Source organism: Microtus ochrogaster, chromosome 8 (genome assembly GCF_000317375.1).
Source record: "Microtus ochrogaster isolate Prairie Vole_2 chromosome 8, MicOch1.0, whole genome shotgun sequence".
Taxonomy (NCBI): Eukaryota; Metazoa; Chordata; class Mammalia; order Rodentia; family Cricetidae; genus Microtus; species Microtus ochrogaster.
This window is the reverse complement of record NC_022015.1, coordinates 68,131,410-68,155,449: the sequence shown is the minus strand read 5'-3', so window position 1 is coordinate 68,155,449 and position 24,040 is coordinate 68,131,410. Positions and strand designations below refer to the sequence as shown.

General features: G+C 44.8%; 1 protein-coding gene across 2 annotated transcripts in view; it reads right to left on the bottom strand.

The window, feature by feature from the left end:
* The window catches only part of Entpd1 (ectonucleoside triphosphate diphosphohydrolase 1), an 84,840-nt gene that overhangs the window by 35,478 nt on the left and 25,322 nt on the right, over nucleotides 1-24,040 (bottom strand). The window lies entirely within an intron of this gene.

Sequence of the window (24,040 nt, the reverse complement as noted above, 5' to 3'; positions counted from 1 at the left end):
GTTCACAGCTGTGTCCCCAGGGTAAATGAATGAGTGAATTTTGGATTCTCGGACTTTTTTTTCAATGTGACATTTTCTTCATTTGGAATTGTATTCTTCTCATTCTTCACCAAGTCTTTTTCTTTGTTGCCCCTACATCAGGCTCAATCAGAGGTTAAGCTCCTTTCCATACCTTTCCCCCTTCCTCTTTAAGTTGCGTTCGTTTAGTGTGCGTGTATTTAGAGGTGTACAGGTGCCATAACACATGGGTGGAGGTCAGAGGAAAACTTGCCTAAATCAGCTCTCTCCTTCCATGTAGGTTGGAGGGATTGAACTCAGGTCATCAGGCTTGGTTGCAGGTATCTTTTCCTGCTGCTCCTTGCAGGTCCCACTAGAGTCTGCCCTTGTGTGCTACCCTCTAGTAAGAACTTTTGTTTCAGAATTCTACAGTTGTTGGATAGGCGGCTGTGCTTTGTTTGATCTTTCAATTAAGTGTTCAATAATCATTGAATATACCACACTATGGGACTAGAATTGCCTGTGGCTCTGTGCTATAATAGTGAACAAAGCACACACAATGTTCCCACACTTGTGGAGCTTATAGTTCAGTGTGGAAGGAAAAGTAAGACAAAGTAGTAAAATTTGGAGGATGTTACATTGGTGTAGGAGTTCCTTTTGTTTATGCGTTGCTTTCATTGGTTAATGAATAAAGAAACTGCCTTGGCCTAGTTGATAGGGCGGAATTTAGGTGGCGGAGAAAACAGAACTGAATATTGGGAGGAAGAAGGGCAGAGAGAGAGACGCCATGGATCCGCGGCCGGAGGTAGATGTGCTGAAAGTTCTGGTAGGCCATGACCTCATGGCGATACACAGATTAATAGAAATGGGTTGAATCAAGATGTAAGAGTTAGCCAATAAGAAGTTAGAACTAATGGCCAAGTAATGTTTTAATTAATACAGTTTCTGTGTGATTATTTCAGGTGTAAGCTAGCCAGGTGTCCAGGACAAACAAGCCTCTCTCCATGTAACATTACATGATTATAAGTGCTAAAAAAAAGTACAAACAGAGAAACAGAGGAATGAGGCAACCCAGGAGGACCTTTGAGGTAATCTTGAGAGAGTCAAGAGGATCAGAATATTTAAGCAGCCGTGTAGGAAATAGCTCCAAGGCAGGATGGGGCCTGGCCAGGATGACAGTGTAGTTGGGAGAGAGATGAGAGGAGGAATGGTAAAACACAGTCAGAGGAGTAAGAGGGGAATTGCTCATAAGACCTTGGAGGTCCCAGTAAGGTCACTGCCCAACTCTGAAATATATGACGTATTCCAGAGCCACTTGTATGATTTATGTTCAACAGTTTAGAGGTAAACACAGATCCATCAAGGGCTGTTGAAGTCCTTGGGGCTTGAGGATGTGGTCATCATAAGGATGTAGTCATGTAGGGCAACATTTCCCTGCTGCTTCTTCTTTTTTTTAATACAGCATGAGCCTACTTCAATAGGTCAGGCTACACAGCCAAGTGTGACCTGACCAGGATCTATGAGATGCAGCTTGGTCCAAAACAGTCAAGCAGGTATGTCCAGGAATAAGTACCATGAAGGACTAAGTATCATGAAGTCTTCTCAACACCTTCTGTGCTTTGCTAAGAGAGGATCTCAGGAGGAGTCGGGGCTAAAGTCACCAGAATCTCCCAGGAAGAAGCCAGCTCCACAGAGATGCTCAGACTGGGGCTTGCCTGTGCAGCCCTTCTGAAGGCCTTTCTTAACCTTGTGTCGACATGGGCAGTGGTATGACACCGGCTTCACAAGGTTGCTATGTAAGATACGGTGAGCTCATGATATAACCCACACTTAAGAACTCTGGGGCCCAGATTTAAGCTTTAATCTTTTAAATAATAATGCATCTACCACAAATGAATCCACCTACTCCTATGAGAAAATATACTGTCATTTATCAGGTAGATAAAACTTTCATAAGTTTCCTAAGCCTGCCCCAACAAATGACCACAGACTTGGTGGCTTAAAACAATAAAAAGTTCTCACAATTTTAAGGACAGGGTCAAAAATTGGGGTGTTGGCAGGGTCACAGTCCACTCCAAGGCTCAGTGGGAGATGCTTTTTTTGCCTACTCCAGCTCCTCATGATTCCCGGCATTCCTTGGCATCACTTGAATTCCTGCCTGTCTCTTCACATCCCCTTTCTAGTGTGTATCTGCCTGTCAAACATCTGGCTTTTCTCTTATTAGAACATCAGTCAACTGGCCTATTTTTACTTCTAATCTTCTGTCTTTAAGACACAGTCTATATAACCCTGGCCATGCAGAGCTCATGACTGGTCCTGAACCCTCAGAGACTCACCTACCTCTGCCACTTGAGTCTGAGATTAGAGGGTGCATTACCATCCCAGCTTGACCTATTTTTAGGTAAGGAATGGCATTAGCACAAGATCTTTAATTAACGGGCTGGGAGATGGTTTGGTCCATCGTGTGTGCCGTGTAAGTATGAGGACCCCAGTTCAGATCCCTAGTACTCATGTAAAAGCCAGGCACAGCATGGTGGTACACATCTGTAACCCAACCATGGGGGGATTGGGGTGTGTGGAGATAGCAGAATCTCTAGAGTTTGCTGGACAGCAAATTTGCCAAATTGGTGATCTCCAGATTAAGTGAGAGACCTTGTCTCCAAAATCTTATACGGTGCTTGGGATATCATGTCATACGTAGCAGCAAATTTCATCATCCAGAAATGGAAGCAGCTAGTACCAACAATGACTGGAGAGCAGTCTAGACTGCTCTGACAATACAGCCAATGTTCTACCCTTTTCTATTGCAGCTCTTTGATGCAGACCGTGAGAAGCTTTACAGTTTGGTGGCAAAGACTGTGATTAGCAAGGCTATCTGGGATGTGTGCAGTCATAAATGTTACAAAAGGCAGAACAGGGATTTGATTTGAATCTTCTGATGCCACTCCAATGCTTTCCACTGCCTTCCTGCACTAGAGATCTACAGACATTGCTTGGTGTCAACCAGCCTTGGGTCCCAAGTTTCATTCAGTTGAGAAGACCTTACTCGGTTTTATATCCCTCACATTCCTCCAATCACTCCATGTGCAGTTCAAGGATAAAGTAGTAAACTTGGTGTGTGTGTGTGGGGGGGGGTCCTGCTGAAGTTTCACTTGGTGAAGGCAGCACAGATTCTGATGAAAATGAACTTCAGGGGCTTGATTATGATCAGTCGGTTGAAGGACAGAAGGCAAAAGGAAAGGGAAGGGAAGCAACATGACAATGAGCTGAGAGACACAAAAAGACAAAGACAGAGAATATGCAGGAAGGGAGGGGTGGGGATGAGGCCAGCAAAGGCGACAGGAACTGAGTACTGAATGATGAACTCTGTGCAGTGCTGTTTTCCAGGGTCGAAGCTCACTGATCTCTTGAACCTTAGCCCTCTGAGAAGTAATTACTGGTTTGTATTTGAGCTCTAATTAGCTGATTCTCCTTCTCAGCTCACAGCTCTTTAGTTGGAAAATAAGTATATTTATCTTAACCGAGTCTGGCAGATGCTCTGAGGATGAGTTCTGGCCGGGGAACCTGGCTGGGGACAATCAGGCAATGGGGACGGGACAGCGTACAGAACAAGCTCTGCTGAAAAGCAGGCTCAGGAAGGCTAGGCAGCCCACTCAGCAGCCTTGTGTGATGTGCTCTTGTCCAATAGCCAACGTCACTGACATGGCATTTGATGGTGCCTGGCTTCGCAAATGCTAATGTCTGCAAACTCAGATGCCAACAGAGTTCTGAGAGGGGAAGCAAAGGAGTCCTCCCTCCCCCCACTCCTGTCCTCCCTTCTTCCCACCACAGCACCTACTCTCTTCACCCACTCCCCTTCCAGCTCCCCCTGAGTTCATTCTCCCACAGCTTACAATTGAGCATAAAAGGTCTTTGTGATTAGCACGGAATCCCCATGTTTAAGGGTAGGGTTGGCAGGCAGGAGGGCTGTTTCCGGCAAAGTGATGTCACTGAGTCTGCACACTGGAATTCCCTGTGTCCTAGCCAAGAGGCATAACAATCCGAGGTCTCTGCACATGGCTTGCACCGAACAAGTCTTCTCCACATCTGAAATCAAACAATTGTGCCCCGGGGACTCTAGTCTTTCTCAGAAGCAGCTGCATATGTCAACAAGCTGTGGTTATTTGCCAGCATACACACACACACACACACACACACACACACACACACACACACACACACACACGCACACAGAGAGAGAGACAGACAGACAGACAGACAGACAGACAGAGACAGACAGCCACTGAGAAAATCCTTTCTGGTTATGTATGCATCAGGCCCCTGGGCAACAGTGGAACCAGCATGAACTAACTCACACAGACTTTGTTGCTCTGGTGGGCTTTTCCCTACATCTTACACGTGGAAATTCTCTCATTCCTATTGTCTCATTTTTTCCGCCATTAGGCACAAACTAGAGCCTGCACAAAAAATATTAATGTGGAGAAAATAGACTGTAAACAAAATTAAAGTGATAAATCCAGGCAAATGTTTTCAACACTATCTAATATCTTGTTTCCTAATAGAGTAGATGTCAAAATCATTAAGAAAATCATTGGCCAGGTGGTGGTGGAGCGCACACCTTTAATCCCAGCACTCAGGAGGCAGAGGGAGACGGATCTCTGGGAGTTCAAGGCTGGCCTGGTCTTCAGGGAGAGTTCCAGGACAGGCTCTAAAGCTATAAAAAGTCTTGAAAAACCAAAAAAAAAAAAAAAAAAAAAGAAAGAAAGGAAGGAAGGAAGGAAGGAAGAAAATCATCAACCCAGCTAATAGAAAAGTAGAAAAAGAACATTAATAGGTAATTTAAAGAAAAGAAAATACATAAAATACATTATTTTCAACATGAGAAATGCTTGAAATGCTTTAGAATTATCTTGCATTAAAAGGATGACAGTGGAACCAGAGTGGTGACACATATTTTTATTTCCAGCACTCAGGAGGCAGAGCAGGTGGATCCATAAGTTCAAGTCCAGCCTTGAATATATGAACTTGCTTGGACTTGCTTAGAACATAGCAAGTTCTCAGCCAACCAGGGCTATATAGTAAGGTCCTGTTTTGTTTGTTTTTTTTTTGTTGTTGTTGTTGCTGTTTCTTTGTTTTTTAAAAAGGAAAAACAAAAAGAAAAATATGTAGATGAAAAGAAGTAGAATTTCATACTTTTGTAGATATGTACCTTCTAGAGTGACCCCCAAATTTAAAATACTGTCGGTATTCAGAGTTGATCAGATAAGGAACAGCTGGAACACATATATTATTTCTGGGGATACAACATGACACAGCCAATTTGGAAAAATATCCAGCAGTTAGCTATGAAACTAAATATAGTCGGCGTCCATGCCTCCAGGGTTTGCACCTGAAAACTCAATCCATTGTAGAAGATACATATTTGAGAGAATAATTGCATCTAAACTAAATATGTGCAGACTTTTCCCCTGCCATTGGTCCCTAACAACACAGTATAACAACTACAGACCTAGCCCTTACCTTGTACCGGGCACTGTAACTAACATAGGAGGCTGTAAGGCATACTGGAGGATGAGCACTGTATCACTTCAATCTACCTGGTACCCCAGAGTGAACCAATACTCCAAGGAAACAGAGATACAGCTCTAAGTGTTTACTCTACGATCAGGAAATCACACTCTCAGGAGTTTACCCCCAAAGTACAGATGATTCCATGCAAAGACCGGGATCCACACCTTTCTAAGAGCTTTATTTGTAACCATAAAAAAACAAAAAAATCTAATTGTCCACCAACTGGTGACTGTGTAAATTATGTTACAACTACACAATTATTGTCAGCAATACAAAAGGAATACACTAGCGATAAATGCAATCGTATGGGCTCATCTCAAACGCACAGTGCTAAGTGATGTTATAGAATTTATATAACTGGAGCAAGATAATAGCCCTTTAGCTGGTTCCAGCCTTTGGCACTGAACATCCTCCCCTTGTACCTTTTCATAGCCTTGTGGACATACTGGGAGGTTAAATTTCCACACTAAACATCAAAGGTCATAGGCTGAATGACTTCATTCTAATATCAAAAAGGTAAAATTGGTGGTACAAAGCAGAGCACCGAGCAAAGGCTCAGGATAGGGGCCGGGGATTCACTCTGCTGAATCACAAAAGTCTTGTGATGACGGAAATACTCCTAGCCTGTTTGTGCTAATGGCTAGATAACTGCACACATATTTATCAAAATCCATATTAACTGTACATCTAAAAGGAATAACCGTTAGTACAAGTTCAGTAAAGGAATTTTATGAAAAATGACGAAAGCCGAGCGTAGTGGTTTGAAGTTAATCCACTTGAAAGCAATATAATAAAGACCAATACAACAGATGAGAACGTCTTCCACCACATTGGCCCACACTTGAGAAAAATTGTGTTTAGTGGTATGTCTTGGAAAATTTACCAAATCTAGACTATGACTACGAAAGCAGTACTGTACAACTGCTATATCCAGGATAAAGAAAGACTATATGAACACACTGGGGATAGGGCCAAGAAAGACTATATGAACACACTGGGGATAGGACCAAGAAAGACTATATGAACACACTGGGGATAGGGCCAACTGCACGGAATAGAGAGACAGCAAGAAGGACCTAAATGCCCTGGAAGAGAAGTCACTGCTGAGCCATCATTCCAGCCCTGACCAGATCAATTTTTCCGTAAAGAGGAAAAGGAACCGGTTTAGCTATTGCTGATAAATGCGCACCACAGCTTACATGCCCAGCTTTCAAAGGTCGCTTTCACAGAATTCTCTTTCTTTCTGTTCCACAAAGTGCAGTAGATTGTCCCTCTAAACCCAGAAGCCATGTGAGGTACAGTTTTTGAATGTACTGGTGACACCTAGCGTACTCTACCTTTGACTACTCCATGTAGAATTTATCCTTAATGCAATGAGGTTATACATAGCTATGAACCGTAAAATTAAATCAGTGTAAGCTAGAATAAGAATCTGTAGCTTAAAAAGTAGGTTCACATGTATAGGTAAGTAGACTGTGTATTTCTGTTCATTTTCTGTTCACAGTGTTGTATAATAAAATATGATTGCTTAAAAAAAAAAGAAGAAGGCCAAGAAAAGACAACACAGAGACCACATGAATGACAGGGAGCGCCACCTCTGGCTTCCTGCTCACGCTCAGATTCCTGTGTCCTCATTGACTCAGGCTCGCAGGTAGGAAGGGAGTCAGACCAGGAAGTCCCCTTGGGAGGACCAAGAGAGACAAGAATGATTTCTCCCTTTTGCTTTCCTCTGGAACTACAATGAAGTTCTCAGTGGAAGGAAGTGAGTCTCCACCTCAGCGAAAGCTCACGACGACACCGCGTCGACCCGAGGAAATGAGTGCCAGTCGGGATGGAATTATTTAGAGACTCGTAAAGGCCAAACGACTATGAGAAACACACTTGAGTCAAAGAGGAACATTTTCTTCCAGCTTCTGGGAAAATCTGTCACCTAGAACTGACCTTTAGGATGACAAATTGGCAGAACTATCCTTAAGGTCGGAACAGTGAGCCAAGACAATACTTGGATGTCAAAGGCAACACCGGACCCACCCTCCCCCATTCTCTCAGAATTGAGTGGGGTGAGGTCACTGTCCCACAGAGCTTTATATGGTGCTGTTCCAAACCAGCAGTGAGCTAATTCCTGAAACACCAGGGCTTACAACTCTAACTCCTTTATCTCTTGGACTTTAGTTTTTCCTCTTCTCATGATGAGCATTCCCAAACTCCATAGCCCTCCAGACCACCTGCACCTCAGCCCGTCAGCTCCTGCCCCGCTATTCACGCCGAAGTTGCTCACACAAATATCACCCACAGTCTTGTGATGCTAAGTCCAGTGGGTATATTTCAGCATTTATAGTTCCTGCAGAATTGGCAAGTTGACTTCTTAAACTCTTCTTTCTCGGCTCCCATGATGCCAGACTCCTAGAGCAAGCCTCCTCCTCTGGTCCATGCTTGTTGGGTCTTTGCTCTATATCTATGAATGGCTGCCCCACAGGGTTCTTCCCACTGTACATACATGGTGCAGACTGAGCGGTGATGGCTTCCTCAGTACCTATGGGATAACTTCCTAATCTCAATGATTACAACTCCCCAGTCTCAATGACTGTGACTCCATGATCCCCACCACTAGCCCAGGCCATTCTCCTGAGCTTTGGATTTATGGCACAGCCACCCTCACACACACTCACATCTGCTTCAGGGTTCTGCAGGCAAACTCACCATGCCTGGAAGTAGCCTTCTCTCTCTAACTTAATCTTCCTGCAGAATTTGTTCATTGAGTCCATTACCCTTTCTCCCCATATCTTTCTAGAATCCACGGTCTCCCTCAAAACTCTAGTCTTTTTTTTAAATTTTACCCAGTAAATATTTCTTAAGTCTATTTTCCTTTTTTATTTCTTCCCTAGGTTCCTATAGCAGCTTTTGTAGGGGCCCTAACAAGTCTATGCAATTTCGTTTTCAAGCTACCCCTTGGAAGCCAGCATGGTAATCTAAAATGGCAAGGCTACAAAATAAAATACAAACATTTTTCTTTTTGAGACAGGGTCTCACCATGTAGCCCTGGTAGGCCTTGAACTTAGTATGTAGACCAGGTTGGACTTCAATTCACTAAGGTCTACTTGCTTCTGCCTCTGCCTCTGCCTCCTGAGCCATCACACCTAGCTAAATCCAGACTCTTTTGATAACAACGTTAAGGCTACTCTGGCATTTAGCTATAGAAGTCAAGGCACTTAACATGTTAGGCTCTGAAATTAGGCTCCTTTTCTCTATAAACATGCTTGCTTTGTAAAAAAAAAAAAGTTTTCTATTTCTATCTCCTCTCTAAGACATTCCCTCCCTCCCCCTCTTTTTAAAATTCATCTCCAATGGGGAAATGAAGACAGTGATAGTCACTTATGTGTAATGGCTCCAATAAGTCTTCCCAAAAGCCCTTATTTGCTGGCCTCAGGGTACTCCTACCACAGTGCCACAGCAACCTTTAGCCAGAGTCAGTCTCTACTCGAGTCTGGATATCATAAGAACCTTTTCAGTGCCCAGCAAAGCAATGGCCAGCAGCACATTCAGTAGGATGAATGAATGGATGAGGTTAATCTGGATTTTCAGTATGCAATGATTCCCATAGAAAAGAGACAGAGATTGCTTTGACCATCCCAAACGTGCTTTAACTTCTCAGCCCTGAGGTTCTATTTTTAGTGAGCTGCCATGCAAGCCCAACTTTAGTCTGTGTGTTCTGTAGGAAGCAAGAGGACAGATGTTTGGGTAATAAATCCCAAACCTGAATCCCAAGGCTTAGTCATGCACTCCACCGGATATGTTTTTCAATGAATTACCAACAATAAGAGACTTAAAGTCCATGTTTATAATTGAGAGAACTGCACCATAGCTGGCCATTCTTAGCAAACATGGCTAATTTTGCTTTGTTTCTGAGAATCAGTCATCCGGTTGAAGACTACATTTAAGTAGCAATGCACCCTTGCCTATATGTAACTACATGAGGGAATCTCAACCTTACCTATTATTTGCAAGTTACTTAATCTTTCTAAATCTTCATTTTTATACTAAAAATTAAAGCTATTTCCTACTTTAGCAAGCTGATAAGAAGAGAGAGTAAGCTTTATAAGAAAAAGGGTGGGGTTGGAGAGATGGCTCAGTGGTTAAGAGCATTGCCTGCTCTTCCAAAGGTCCTGAGTTCAATTCCCGGCAACCACATGGTGGCTCTCAACCATTTGTAAAGAGGTCTGGCTCTCTCTTCTGGTCTTTAGGTATATACACAGAATATTGTATACATAATAAATAAATAAATATTTTAAAGAAAAAGGGTGATTATCATGAGCCGTGTAGTCCTGTGTCCATCACAATTCGCACAGAACTCTGCCCAGACATATGCATGGGTCACCTTTCTGATGCCCCCCACCAACTTGTCCTTTCAGCTTGGATTCCCCAAAAGCACCTCAAGCATATCCTGTCCAGGAGAATTCAGCTCAGCTCCCTACCAAACTTGTTCTTCCCTGACACTAAGGGGAGCAGCAGCCCCTCCACCCCTCTCTCACCTCTACCCTCTCTTTTCACATCCACACAGCTTGCTCCCTCGGCAAATGCAGCATAGTTCTTTGCTACATCCCAGGGGTCTAGTACCCAGACATTCCAATGCCATGGATCCCTCTTCAGCCCTCTACTGCTTTCTTTTCCAACCACAACATCCGCCTAGGCCTGGCTCCTGATTGGTCTCTGCATCCACTCTTTCCTCTCAACAACATGCTTTTCAGCTGCAGACGAAGGGACCCTTTCAAAGTGTCCATCTGTCCGCACACAACATATTAGTTTTAGAACACATCATATGCCCCACTGCTCTTGGTAAAGCAGAACAAGGAACTTAATATAGCCCACAGGCCCGAGTTTGGCCCATCTCTAGCCCCATTCCTAGCCCCATCCCTAGCCTCTATCCCTAGCCCCATCCCTAGCCTCTATCCCTAGCCCCATCCCCTCTTATCGTTATCACCTTTCCTTCATTCTGTCGCTCTCTCTTCAAGCCATGAATCACCAAGTTGCCCCTTTCCAGAGCATCCCAGCACGATGTGTTTTCTCAGCCTGGAACATTCATCTCCCACCCTTTTGCTTAACTGTTTTATATTCATCCCTCAGATTCCAGCTGCAAACTGCTTCCTCAAGCATTCTTCAGATGTTCCTTCTCTAACCCCCTCAAAGCAGTCCAAACTTCTTCACAGCACACAGCGTAATCTAATAGTTTACTTTCCTGTGTAGATGTGTCATTAAAGCAATATTTCCCAGATCTGCTCTGCAAAAGATTCGTGCAAGAACTTTAGAAAAATATCAATTCTGGGATCCCACTCAAATGAATTAAATCAGAATTGAGGCAAAGGCCTGGGGGGGGGTGTGACTCCCTGGGCTATCTAACATGCAGCCACAACTGGGAACCACCGGTTAAAAGGTCAAGAAGATGGCTGGAGATGCAGGTCAGAAGTGAAGCTCTTACCTGGCATGTACAAGGCCCTGAATTTGAGTCTTACTGCCTGGAGAATCGTGACTGCTTACCCTGCTGTATCCCAGGGCCAAGCACAGTTCTGCTCAGAACCACTGTGTTTGTTTTGCTGCTATCACTGATGCAGCTGATATTAAGGTTGGCATGCCGGATGGTTTCTTGGTCTATCTTGCACTTCTGGGACTCCTTACTACAAAGCTCCAAGTAATTAAAATAGTAGCAACCAAATCATTTCATTTTTTAGTTTTATTTATTTTTACTTTATGTGTATGGGTTTTTGCTTGCATATGTATCTGTGTACCAGGTGCGCCTCATGCCCACAGAGGCCAGCAGGGCACATCAGAACCCCCGGAACCATAGTTACAGAAAACTATGGACAGCCAGGTGAGCTCTGGAAACAGAATCCAGGTTCTGGAACAGCAACAAGTGTTCTAGTCCCCCAAATCACTTTCTTAAAATTCGACCCATTTCTATTTCCCTGTCAACACAGAGTTTTGACCTATGAACACTGGCCTATAACCTTTGCGGTAGAGTATTTTCATAGTAAGATGAAACAGATTACGACACATTTAAAACTCCAGTTCCCAGCATTTCTGTGTCTAGCACTGTACTAGGACTCTCAGAGGCTTCAGCAATGACACTCTAATTTTGTAAGGATGTGAATTAATTGGATTGACCTCCCCCTTGTCATTCTGACCTCACTCCTCTTTCTCAGTTTTCCCCACTACTGTCACATGAACTCCTCTATCAAGCAAATGTGACCTCTGCTCTCCAACCCGGCTCAGTGGCCAGGACTGAAGGGTCATCTGCATGTAGTTTGCACTATTCAGACCTATGTCAGAGGGTGAGCCCCAGAAAACCCTTCCTCTAAAGACAGAGTCAGAAATCCAGCTCTCGGCCACCAGACCCATCTAAAGGGTTGGGAAAGCAGGGGCTGCCGGCTCCATGGGGTTTCGGATTCTGCAAGTCTTAGGTGAAGCCAAAGAGTCTGCACTTCTGACAAGGTGCTGGGTGATGATGGAGATGCTGGGACCTGTTGTGGTGGGAGCGGCAGGGCTGTGTCCCCAGCACCCCGGCTGCCTGGTAGCTTATGCCCCGAAATAATTACACGGACACTGTATTCTTTTAAACACTGCTTGGCCCCTTAACTCTAGCCCTTACAGGCTAATTCTCATATCCCTATCAACCCATTCTAATAATCTGTGTAGCATCAGTCTTACCGGGAAAGATTCAGCATGTCTGACCTGGCAGCTTGCTTCATGGTGTCTGCCCAGGAGAGGGGAGCATGGCCTCTGAGCTCACTTCCTCTTCCTCCCAGCATTCTGTTCTGTTTACTCCTCCCACCTATGTTTTAACCTATGAGGCCAAGCAGTTTCTTTATTACTTAACCAATGACCTTCCTCCATCAGGGACCATACTTTGAAAACCATCCAGTTCACGGTACATTATAGCCACGCCTACCTCGTCAATGTTACATCATGCATTATCTCCTGCATACGTAGAGAAATATTACCAACAAAGAGCTGCACAAATCTAGATTGAGACCGATGTATATCGATAGAGAGGAGGGCTTATGAAGCCTTCCAGAAGTACAGGGGATAAAATTACTGAATTTATTCTTTATGTTTTAAAGTATAGTTATGAGCTTTTTCCTGTGGTTCCAGAGGGGTTTTTCTTTGCACTATTTTTGTAAAGCACCCCAACTCGCCTCCATGCTTCTCCATTTAGAAGAAGAAATTGTCAGGGTATGTGAGGCCAACAAGCCTCAAGTCAGTTCCTTATTAGGTAATTTCCTCAGTCGTTGCTAGCTCACTTTTAAGAGGCAGCCCTGTTCCCCTTCCCTGAAGTCAGCTAGCTTACTGAAATCACTCTGGGAATTGCTCATCAAGGTGGGAGGAAGGCTGAAGTATCCAGAGGCGGGGAAGTGCAAGAAGCCGTTTAGTGAGGAAAGGACTCCCAAGGCAATTCCTGAATGCATGTAAGCCGCGAACAGCATCCTGGCAAGACGCTGGTCCAAGTAGTAGCCAAGGCTCTTGGGTTGGACTAAACAGTTGCGGGAACATGGATGTCTCTGCCTTGGAGTACTGCATCACATCAAAGTGATGCTCTCAGATGGCAGGGCAGTCACTAGGACAATGAGCTCTCCCTGCCCTGCCCTCTTCTGAGCCTATGGCACACTCTCGAGGAGTGCTGGCAGCCATCCCAGCTTCCCAGCACTGATCTGGTTGTAAGGCCCACATCCCAAGAGAGCTCCCAGGAAGACATGCTCGTCTTCTGTCACACTCACTCTGTACCAGCCAACCCAGCTTCACCCCAGTAACTGGCAACCTCGCAGGCACCTCCTCTGGGTTCCCTCCTGCTGGGTCTAGCTCCTGAGTCCCCTCTGCTCTGCCCTGAGCTCAGGTGCTGCCTGACTTTACTGCCATACTGAGGCTTCCTATCATTCAGACTTTTAAAGTATCCCATGAATGGCAGTTGCCTCCTTTCAAATTGAAAGGGTCCTTAGTGTTCCCTCCCTCCAGGAATTCCCAGCTTTGACTGTATAAAAAAATACCCAGGACTTCCCCAGTCCTTCCCAGGGCAGTACCCAGGCAATGGTCGAGCCTAATGTCCCCGGGAGATTCTAATGAGTGGCTGGGGTGCAGCAACTGCTGCCACAATCCGTTGCTGAAGAATTCTTGAGTGCTAAGTTTTAACCTCTGCAGGGCATTCTTCCCTATGGGACACAGCATTTCAAAGTCACCCAGGCTAACAACAGATACCTGAAATTGTTAGGAAACTCTGATTTTGACCCAAGTCTAGTTTCCTTTTAACTTTTACCAACAGACTCAGCTCTAGACCATCAAGCAATTTACAATGTGTTCATTTTTATATTATTTTTTTCAAGACTTCAAAGGCAGCCAGTATATGCACCTCAAGTTTCCTGTCTTCAAACCTCAAAGCCCCAGTTCATGGTTTTCTGATATGTCAGGCTAATCACACTCCGATCCGTGCCCACTAGCTTGTTAGCCACCCCATCAAAACCTGCAGATGTGGCTGAAGGTGATGCAGGCGAGGTGTTGGTACTACCCGTCTCATCTGCAAACGGAAAGCTAACACCAATGTGACTAGTCATTTCAGATATTTGAACTGGTAAAACCTTCAGATCTCCCCCACCCCTCCCCAATGATCATCAAGTCAGGATCCTCACCTCATGTACCCATTTTAAATGTCAGCCCCACCCCCCCCCATCTCCAAAGCCTACGGTAACGCCTTTCTTTATGTCTCACTGAGTGCTTCCTATTGTTGGCCAATTTGCTGCCTGTGCCTATAGCTCCTTCTCCAATCCAAGTTTCTCTAATTCACTCTAAAACACATCATGAAAGGTCCTGCCGTACATCTCCCTCAGACTGGAGTACTGACAGTAAAATCAAAGAATCTCCAGATTTGCTTCTTCCAATACCAACAGCAAAAGGTGTTGCAGGAGGGAAAGAGGGGAAGAAAAAACAAAACCCTCAGAATACTGACAACCGCTGACAATAGGTAACAGCCCACAAGTCTTTCATACCAGCCTTGTTTTTGTTTGAAATTCTTATAACTAAAAAAACCTTTTAAATCTCTTGTTGAAATAAAATATATTACTTCTATGAATTTGAGAGACTGTCAGGTTTCTTAATCTATCATCCATATTATGGCAATATGTTCCAAGCTGATTTGGTGAACCCAGGGCAGTTTCTTTTCCTAGTGATAATGAGTCTTCTGTATTCATTTCCATATTTTTCTAAACATTAAGCTAGACATTAATGGGGAGATTTTCTCAGTCTTTTCTCTTCCATCTTTATGGTGTAGATTATAAATCTTTAGAATCCAAAGAGCATACACAATCTCTGGAAAGTTCTCTCTACTTGTTAGAGACTCCCACAAGCCCCAGCTCTGGGCTCAGCCTGAATTTGATCATCACAACCCATGGTGGAAGGGGAGAATAAACCCTGGGGAAAAGGTGTCCTTGACTTCCACGTGTGTGCTAGCTGTCCTCTGACCCCCTGACAAGTGCCCTTCCCCCAACAGTCAATTACTGTGCTAGTTCAAGAGTCACAGGAGAAAAGGGAACCTCGATTGAAGAACTGTCTAGATGGGACTGTATGTCTGTGGGGCACTGCCCTGATTGCTGGAAGGACCCAGCCCACCGTGCGACACCTAAGCAAGCGCCTCAACGCTATATGGGAAGGTTAGCTGAGAATGGGCAAGCCAGAACAAGCTAAGGAGCAAACCAGGAAGCAACTTGGTTACTCCACGGTTTTTGCCTTGAGTTGCTAACTTTCCTCAGTGATGGATGTGACCTGGAAGCGTACATGTAAATACACCCTTTCTTCCCCAAGTTGCTCTTGGTATGGTGTTTATCAATGGAAAGCTCACACTGTCCAGACTGGGATGTATTTTCCTACGAGAACGTGGGATCCTTCTGAGGTTCCAGTTCCTCTGCATCCTTCACATCTACTGTACATCTGCTCACACGACTGCTGACACCAGAACAACTTGATAAGAGTCAGTTATCTCTGACTTTTTCCCTGCCTCATCTGCAGCCGGATACTTATCCCGAGTGGTGCTGGAAAGAATCCTCCTAGACTTTAAACATTCTCGTGAACTATTTGCTGTCTCCTTCCCCGACCACACAAACCGCATTTTATAAATGTCTCATTTACTGCTATGGTTTGGCTTCGGTTGCTCCTCCAAAGGTCCGTGTGTTGGGACTGTGGTCCCCAGTGTAGTAACATAGGAACTCGTCAGAACCTTTAGCAGGTGGGGCCTACTGGGAGATCATAAGTCACGGGCACCCTGTTCTTAGAAAGGATTAGGTTAGTTCTCAGAGTTCTCAGAGATTTTTATAAGGAGCCCAGGCCTGGCCCACAGAACTCCCTGAATTGTTGTCGTTGTTGTTTTAAAGGGAAGTTAATGGCTCTTATGCTGTGCGTGTCACTGATGTCCACTGTGGTGTAACGTGTGAAAGGGCCCTCATTAGAACTGAGCAGACACAGACACCATGTGTCAGTTCCTTTCCCACTTTATGGGCGAGGAGGCTTGGGACAGACTCTCGGGAGCCCAGGGAACTCACTGTGTAGGCAAGGATGCATTTGAACTGATCCTTCTGGGTCTAGCGTCACAAACCAGTAATCCTAGAGACATGCTGACCCCTGGGCTTAGCTACCCAGCCATTCTAGTCTAAACAGTGAGCTCTGGGTTCACTGAAAGGCCAAGTTCAAAAACTAAGGTAGAGTTTGCTGCTGGAGAGATGGCTCAGGAGTTAAGAGCATTTGCTGTTCTTGAAGAGGATCTGAGTTGGGTTCCCAGCACCCCCATCTCAGCTGGCTCACAACCACTGGTAATGCCAACTCCAGAGGATCCATGCCTTCTCCTGGCCTCTGTAGACACCTGCACTCACACCCGTGTAACCCCTACATACACGCAATTGGAAGTAAAAGAAATCTTTAAAAACTAAGGTGAAGAATGGCAGAGGAAGACACAGCGTGGACTTCTGGCCTCCACATGCGCATACGCATGCTCCACACACAGACACCTTTAATTGAGGCCACGTGTTCGGATGCCTTACATTTCCTAATGTCTAAATGACCTAGCCACTCCTCCCACCTTCTGAGCTAAGTCTTTCTTCTGAATTAAAATTAAGTCAGGGAAGAAGGCCATTAACATCTTCCTTTACTTTACAAATGACACTTGCAAACAAAATCAAGGAAGTTACCCATGTTCTACTTCGGAAATTTGAATTTCTAATTAATATCCAGATAAAGTTACTGTGCTTAAGAATTTTCATGACTGGAAACAGTCTGGGAAGGTGGTGTAATTCACAAAGAAGCACCCTGTGCCCAGCACCCTCTTGCCTGGCATGGATCATCTAGGTGGCTCTTGTATTTCTTCCTCCTTGATATCCTCCCCGAATCCCTGGGCATTGCTGCCAACTTCATGTGCCCAGGCTTTCACTCAGATAAATGTCACCTTGACAGTTGCTCTCCCTCCTTAAGTATGTCTACCTTTGAATGAGGGACGCGCTTCAGGAGCAGAGGAGATGACCCGGCCAGCAAACTGCCTGCCATGAAAGGGTCTGGACCTGAGCCTGGCTCGCCAGCACCCATGTGAAATGGTGGGCTTGGTGGTATTCATCTCTATCTCTACTGCTGGGGAGGTGGGAGGGATACTGGTGAACCCCCAAAACACAGGGGCAGATAGTCCAGAGAATCAGTGAGCTTTTGGGTCAGGCAGAGGGCCCACCTCAAAAAAAAAAAAATAAGGTAAATAATAAAGGAAGAACCGTGGGTCAATGTCTGTCCACAAACATGCTCTACACACAAACACTCACTCACATGTATTCTATAGCATGAGTATTCTAGGTTCTAAAAACCAAGGTTGACTTTCTCAGACGGGGGGGGGGGGAGAGGTTCTAAAAACCAAGGTTCACTTTCTCAGACGGGGGGGAGGGGGGGGAAGAGGGGGAGACATGACAGGGAGGCTAGGGACCTGCAAACCTTCCCTCCTCCTTCCTTCTATGCTTAATCTTCAGACTCCTTAAGCCGATGTGGAAGTCCTGGGCTCAAAGTACCCTCCATCTTCCGTAGTTTCCCGCTCTTTTGTCTATTGAGTGAGGTTAAAAGATCCCTGGTGGCTTTAAGATAAAAGAGAACTGCGACATCCTCTTACCAAAACTTGGCTGTGGCCCAGCTGAACAGGAAGAACAAGATTTGAAGTCACCATGAGAAAGGGAAGAAACCTCAGATCAACCCAAGGGAATGGGACAAAGGGTTCTCCATAGAACCTGGCGAGGAGTGTGGGAGGGTGTGGGGGAGGGGGCAGAAGATGGGCTCAGAAAGGAGGTGCTCAGACAAACGCAGCTCCTTCTCCAGCATCCGCTGTTAGGTGCTCACTGGCCTCCTTAGAGCAGCGCAGCTTCACAGAACCATCTCCCCTGCACCACCTCCCCTGCACCATGCACTGATGCTCGCTGCTCACGGGCACCTCGCATGCACTGCTCATGGAAGCCTGCCAGCAGCAGTCACCTGTCATCACTAGGCCACTTTGCACACGAGAGAACCCCAGATCACAGAGTTCACCAAGGCATTCACAGTCACACAGACACTAAGCATGAGAGTGGGGAATGGAACCCAAGCTTGGTTCATTCTGGGGGTTCTGTGGTTTTGTTTCTAGGAGAAACTGACATATTTAACTCTTTTTTTCCATTCTCCACACCTACTTACGCCTACACCCTTTGGTCGAGTGTAACCAGTTTACACAGTCATCTTCTGAGAAACTTGAACTGGTGGTCTCTGCTTCAGAAGTAGCTGGTTTGGCTTTGCAACCAGTCTTGCTTCCTGTGACCTTATGAGCTTGGCCAAAAGAGACTATTCTAGAAACTGCTACTGGAGTCAAAAGTAAGTATGGGCCAGGCCTGTATCCATTACATCATTTAAAGCTTTAAGCTAAGGACAGATATCAAAGATATTTTGGAGGTGAGAAAATTGATACATAAAGTCATCTGGCTTAGAGGAGGTAAGTTACCTGGCTAATGTTGCCCACCCAGTAAGGAACAAGCCAGGATGCTAAAAGCCAGTTCATTTGAATGCCTGGTGCTCTGCTTGGCTTTCTTGCTCTGTGTCCCTCCCTCCCTCCCTCCTTCTGTCTCTTCCTCCCTTTCTCCAGTCCTTCCTTCCTTCTCTGCCTTTCTATCCTTTTCTACTCTCAAGTAAGGACCTTGTTGAATGCTAGTCATAAGAACTGAGAGTAGTTGTCAGTCACTGCAGCAAGAGATACAGACAGGAAAACAGAGTCAGGGCAGAGCTGAGTTCTGAGGACCACAGAGTGATGACAGGGGAAGTCCACAGTGGCTGTCTGGTCCGTCATTTGGGCTGTGGCTGCTTCGTCCTCATAAAACCTACTCCTTGAGATGCCAACACACTGCTGTAGAGTCTTTAGCTGTGTTTTCTGACTCTGCGTGGTTTGACAGTCCTGTCGCCACAGATGACCGAGCCCATCCTCATCTCCTCTCCTCACACTCCTCCATTACCATCTCAGCCTGCTGGGGTGCAGCAAAGCTTTGCAGACCTAAAGCTCATTTCCTGCTGCCGCTTCCACAGCCTCCAGCCAGACCTCCTCTCCCAGCAAGTAAGCCATCCCTCTTTCTTCATTGTCCTTCACTCAGCTCCAGAGCAAAGAATGCTGGGACCTGTAGAAGCCTTCCAAGCATGTCTAAGTATTCCAGATCTCCGTTAAATGTTTGCTGAGGGAAAAGTAAGACACCGCAAGCACCGTTTACACATTGGAAGGCCTCATAGCTATTGCCCTCCAGAATTGCCGCTTCCTGGGTCCCTTAGGACTGGGAAACAAAGTCAGAACGTTCTTTCCAGGTCATCATACCCTGTAGGTCATCCCATTCTCTACACAAAACAACACAGTTCATAGGAGTCTCCAGGTCTCTGAGGCTGTCAGCTGCTGGAGCAAGCTGGGGCTAAAAGCACCAACAAGCAGTCCCTAGGTTACTTTTAGCATCTCCACAGTCTGTATGTCCTAAGCAAACCATATTTGTGAGCATCAGGACCACATCCCAAGACTGGCAGGCAGTTTCAAGAAGCATCCACGACTATGAGACACTGGATCTCCTTGTCTTGTCTTCATTTTCTTTGCCTCTGCAACACCGAAGGATCAAATTGCCACCTTTTCCCTAAATAAACCCAAATTTGGTTATCTAAAGCCTCCAACTCCATTTCCCCCTCAGGAAGGCAGGATATGATAAATATAATAATCAGAAACAGACAAGAAAACAGTTGGCGAGAAACATATGTTTGCAAAGATCTCTACATCTGTTCCCCCTTCCATAATCAAAAATATCTAGAAGCTAGTTCCCAAGGCAACCACAAATATTTGTTATTCTTTCTGTCATGTGATTTGTCCTTAAAATAAATTCAAACATTTTTCCTACCACCAAAATGCCAGGAAAAATAGAAATGGGTATTGTTTTCTCTCCCCTGAATATCTGTGAAATAAGAAGCCCAAAAATACTTAGCTGAAATTTCTAAGAATAATTTCAAGTCCTAAATTTGAAGATATAATATAAAAAACAGAGTGTCAGATTATTCCTTATTTAATACGGGACATGCAAAAGAGGGTTTGGGGTAAAAATGGATTGCAATGACCAGCGGGGAGTGCCAGTGTACAGAAAGGAGCAGCGAGACTGCACGCTAGCTCTCATCTCTAGCAGCAATGTTGCCTGTTTTCTTCAAGATGCTCCCTTGATGCGCCCGTCAGAGACACTCCCGGAGTCACGTGTGAATCCAGGCTAGATTACTTTTGGGAAATCACAGACAAAGTCACCGTGTAAGGTTCCCACACAGTGAGTGATACAAACGGTTGTGAATTAGGGCACTATTAAGGTAAAACTAAGTGTGTGAATGGAAGTGTGGTAACAAGAACAGTAGTACTCGCAAAACGCCACATTTTGATTGTCTCAGCATCCTCTTGATTTGTCTCAAAGTGTGCGCTTGCTTTCTTCTCGGATTTTTCAATGAAACTCCCTAAGACACATGTTCCACAATACACACACACACACACACACACACACACACACACACTCCATAGATATGAAAATCCTGATGCTAAAGCTGGGGAACATGACCAGTCCACATGGAACCCATATGGAACCGAGTATCAAGTTCAATCAAAATGTCTACTTCCACCTCAGCGTGCTTATCCTAGACATCTGCCCAGTGCCTTCAACCCGAAATAGCTACTGTCCCTGAAGAATTCTAAAACTAGTAAGATTTGTGGTTCAAGGGACCAGGAGTTGAAAAGCAGCCTTAGAATTTCTAGATAATCAATTCAGAAATTGGTAAAAGAATGGAAAGGCTGTTGGGGGGAAGAGAAAGAAACAATGAAGGGGAAAGAAAAAACAGAGATGGGATGAACTAATACAGAAAAGGAAGGAGTCACTGAGGCAACATGGGCATTCTTTTTCTGTTCCTTCGCATCCTCCTTCTTCATGACCACCTGCCCTCCTGTCACCACGAGGAGCTTCCTCTGGTGGCCCTGCAACAACTTTGACTCCGGCACTTTACTGTTCTTTTTCCAAGCTCATGTGTGTAGCTCTTAAATATGTAATTAAACTTTCTGAATGACCAGGAGCAAGTTTGCAATTTTGGCTTAGAGCTACCATGCTAATGCCAGTCACTTTCATCTTCACTACCCCTTCTGACACATGTCCTTCCTTATATGATATGGTCTCTGGATCTTGCTGCGCCCTGCAAGACCCACGCAGTTTGGCACTCTCTGACTTCAAATATGAAATAAAAAGGATATACACTAATAAAATAGAAACAAAAAGAAGACCTACCAGGAATAAGCAAGTTTCAGTTCTTCACTCAGTAAATCATGCAAGAATGAACAAACAGATATCGACTCACAGGGACACTTGTATTTGCTTGTGGCAGGGTCTTCTTATGTAGCCCAGGCTAGGGTTGTTGTTGCTATTCTGTTTTGTTTTGTTTTGTTTTGTTTTAGTTTTAAATGCATATGTCTTGTTAGTGAGTGAGTGAGCTAAAGGGTTGTGTGTGGGCACCCGTGTAGAGTGAAGGACATATTGAAGGCTGACTCTCTCCTTCCACCATGTGGATCCCAGGGATTGAACTCATGTGGTAGGCTTGGCGCCATCTTGCTGTTCCCTCTCTTAGGTTGGTCTTGGACTCACCAGCCTCCTGCCTCTGCCTCTTAAATGCAGAGATTATAGGCAAGCTCCACCACCCGGGCTATGAGGAATGTTCTTGTGTGATGGGAATGTTCCGGATGCTTTGAGGTTAGTGGGTGAAGAAAGCCATTCTTTAGTATTCATCCTCCACTGTTCTGTAGATCTGCAGGATCCTCATCAGATCAGATAGTGTATTCTGAGAGTAACTACCAAACAGGAAGGTCCAGGACCCCAAGGAGGCCAGCGACTCCTACTCACAGAACTCCCAGGGGCCAGCTGTCTTTCCTTTTGTCTTAGCGGGTTCTACCCTGTCCTACAGAAGACATAGTAAGTTTGTCTTCTGTGGATCAGTCCCACCTAATTCCTGGAACGTATGATAGACTTTCCCCTACTAGCTGGAATGTAACTGAAAACCAGTCGCTCACGTGCCTATGGTAAGGTCTTGGAATTTAAACTCTCCTTTGGGAGGATCCAAGAAAAGGTCCTTGGCTCAATCTACTCCCCAGTATGCAATGAGACATATAGCCAACATTCTGTCTGCTTACCCAGGGCCTTGTTTGTATTTCAATTCCACCCTCAGACCCAGAGGTCTGACCTCGAACGCTGACCAAATTGGTAGGATGACTGTCTATACTGGTTTCTGCTCACTACTTTCCCCTAGGGTCTGAATTTGACTTCCAGAATCCCTGAGAACAATTCCCCTGAACTTGGACACAGACCAAGACTATAAGTCTCAGATGACCCTGCAACTGGACCGCACACCTTAGCTCAGGGTCTTTGAATCCATGCAGTCATGGCCTGGACCAAGTGTGGCTTTGTTCCTGTCCCTTGGACATTACACTCGCACATGCCCAGAGCAGCTTCCTCTTACTCTTGTCCATGTACAAAGAGCTTCAGGCATGATTCATGTCTATAAATATTCTATTGAGAGCACTAACAACAAAGAAGGGAAAACTACAAAGACAAACACACAAATACAAAAAGCCTATGGAAGACTTAGTGCAGGGATTAGACGGTTCTCAAAGCTACTGGAGTCAGAGCACTTTCCCTGCCTCACTCACGTCTTCATTCATACTTCATATGTGTGTTTGCACTGACCTGAAGACGTTTGATTGCCTGATGTGCACTCAGAACAGAGGGCCAGAGTTGTTAACATATAAAGGACCATAAAAATTAACACTCAAATGTCATTGTTGACCTATGAAGTAAATGCTTTTACCTTAAGCATGATCTGATAAAGAAGGGAAATACATAGGACCTCTCATTAGACTAGATAAATCGGACAGTCAGTGATAACTTGCATAAAATGCAATGGAGGGGAAGTACATAGGATGTCTCATTGGACTAGATAAACCAGAAATGTCAGCAATAATTCACTAAAATGTAATGAGAGATCTTCGCTTCTGTAGGTTACAGCACAACTGGGTTGTGGAATTAAGTCTGAACCATACCCTCAGCCTTCCTAGTTGTGTGACACTAGCCTCAATTTCTCATCTATGAAATGGATATAACAATAGTCCTCATGTCAAAAGGTTGTCATAAATGGCAAATAAAATAACAGAAACTGAGTGTTAAACACAATGTCTAGAAAGTACCTGTTTGCATTGTGGTTTTGAAGGGAGTGGGCAAAAGCACCTGGTCCTAAGTAAGCACTGCCATTTTGACTTCAGACTCCATTTTACCTGCAGAGTGAAATAAAGTTCAGGTTCCCAAGCCCCAGGGGAGCTGAGAACTTTCCAATGGCTGATCCACCTCCTCCTTAGACAATAGAAATAGTCTGTTATGCCCCTTAGTTCTCTAAGACATTATGGTTGTTTCTAACAACAGAAAGAACAAATGAATCTGATTGGTTGTACTGAAAAGCTTACATTCTGTTGTCAGTTGACAATGATAGAACACAGAGGGAAAGTCCCTAATCTTTGATTCCTGATTGGTGAAAATTGTACGTGTAACTTGGCAACCAACAAATGTTTGTAATTTCTGTGCTCATAAACCCCGCTTCTGCCCGTGTTCAGGGCTGCCAGGAACAACAAGGCTCCCGAGTCCTTGTTCTGCAGCCCTAATCGGTCAGTGACCCCACTTATATGGTGATTTATTAAGAACTTGGAACCCACAAGTGTTGTCTCTCTCCTTCCACGCTGTGCACAATGGACTGGGTGTAACATACATCAGATAGTTTTATTTATTTATTTTACATTAGCAAGACTTTTCCTTTTGTTAAATCAACTTAGAACTTTCACTTGTGATTACTTGGAGAAGAAACCCCCAAAAGCAAC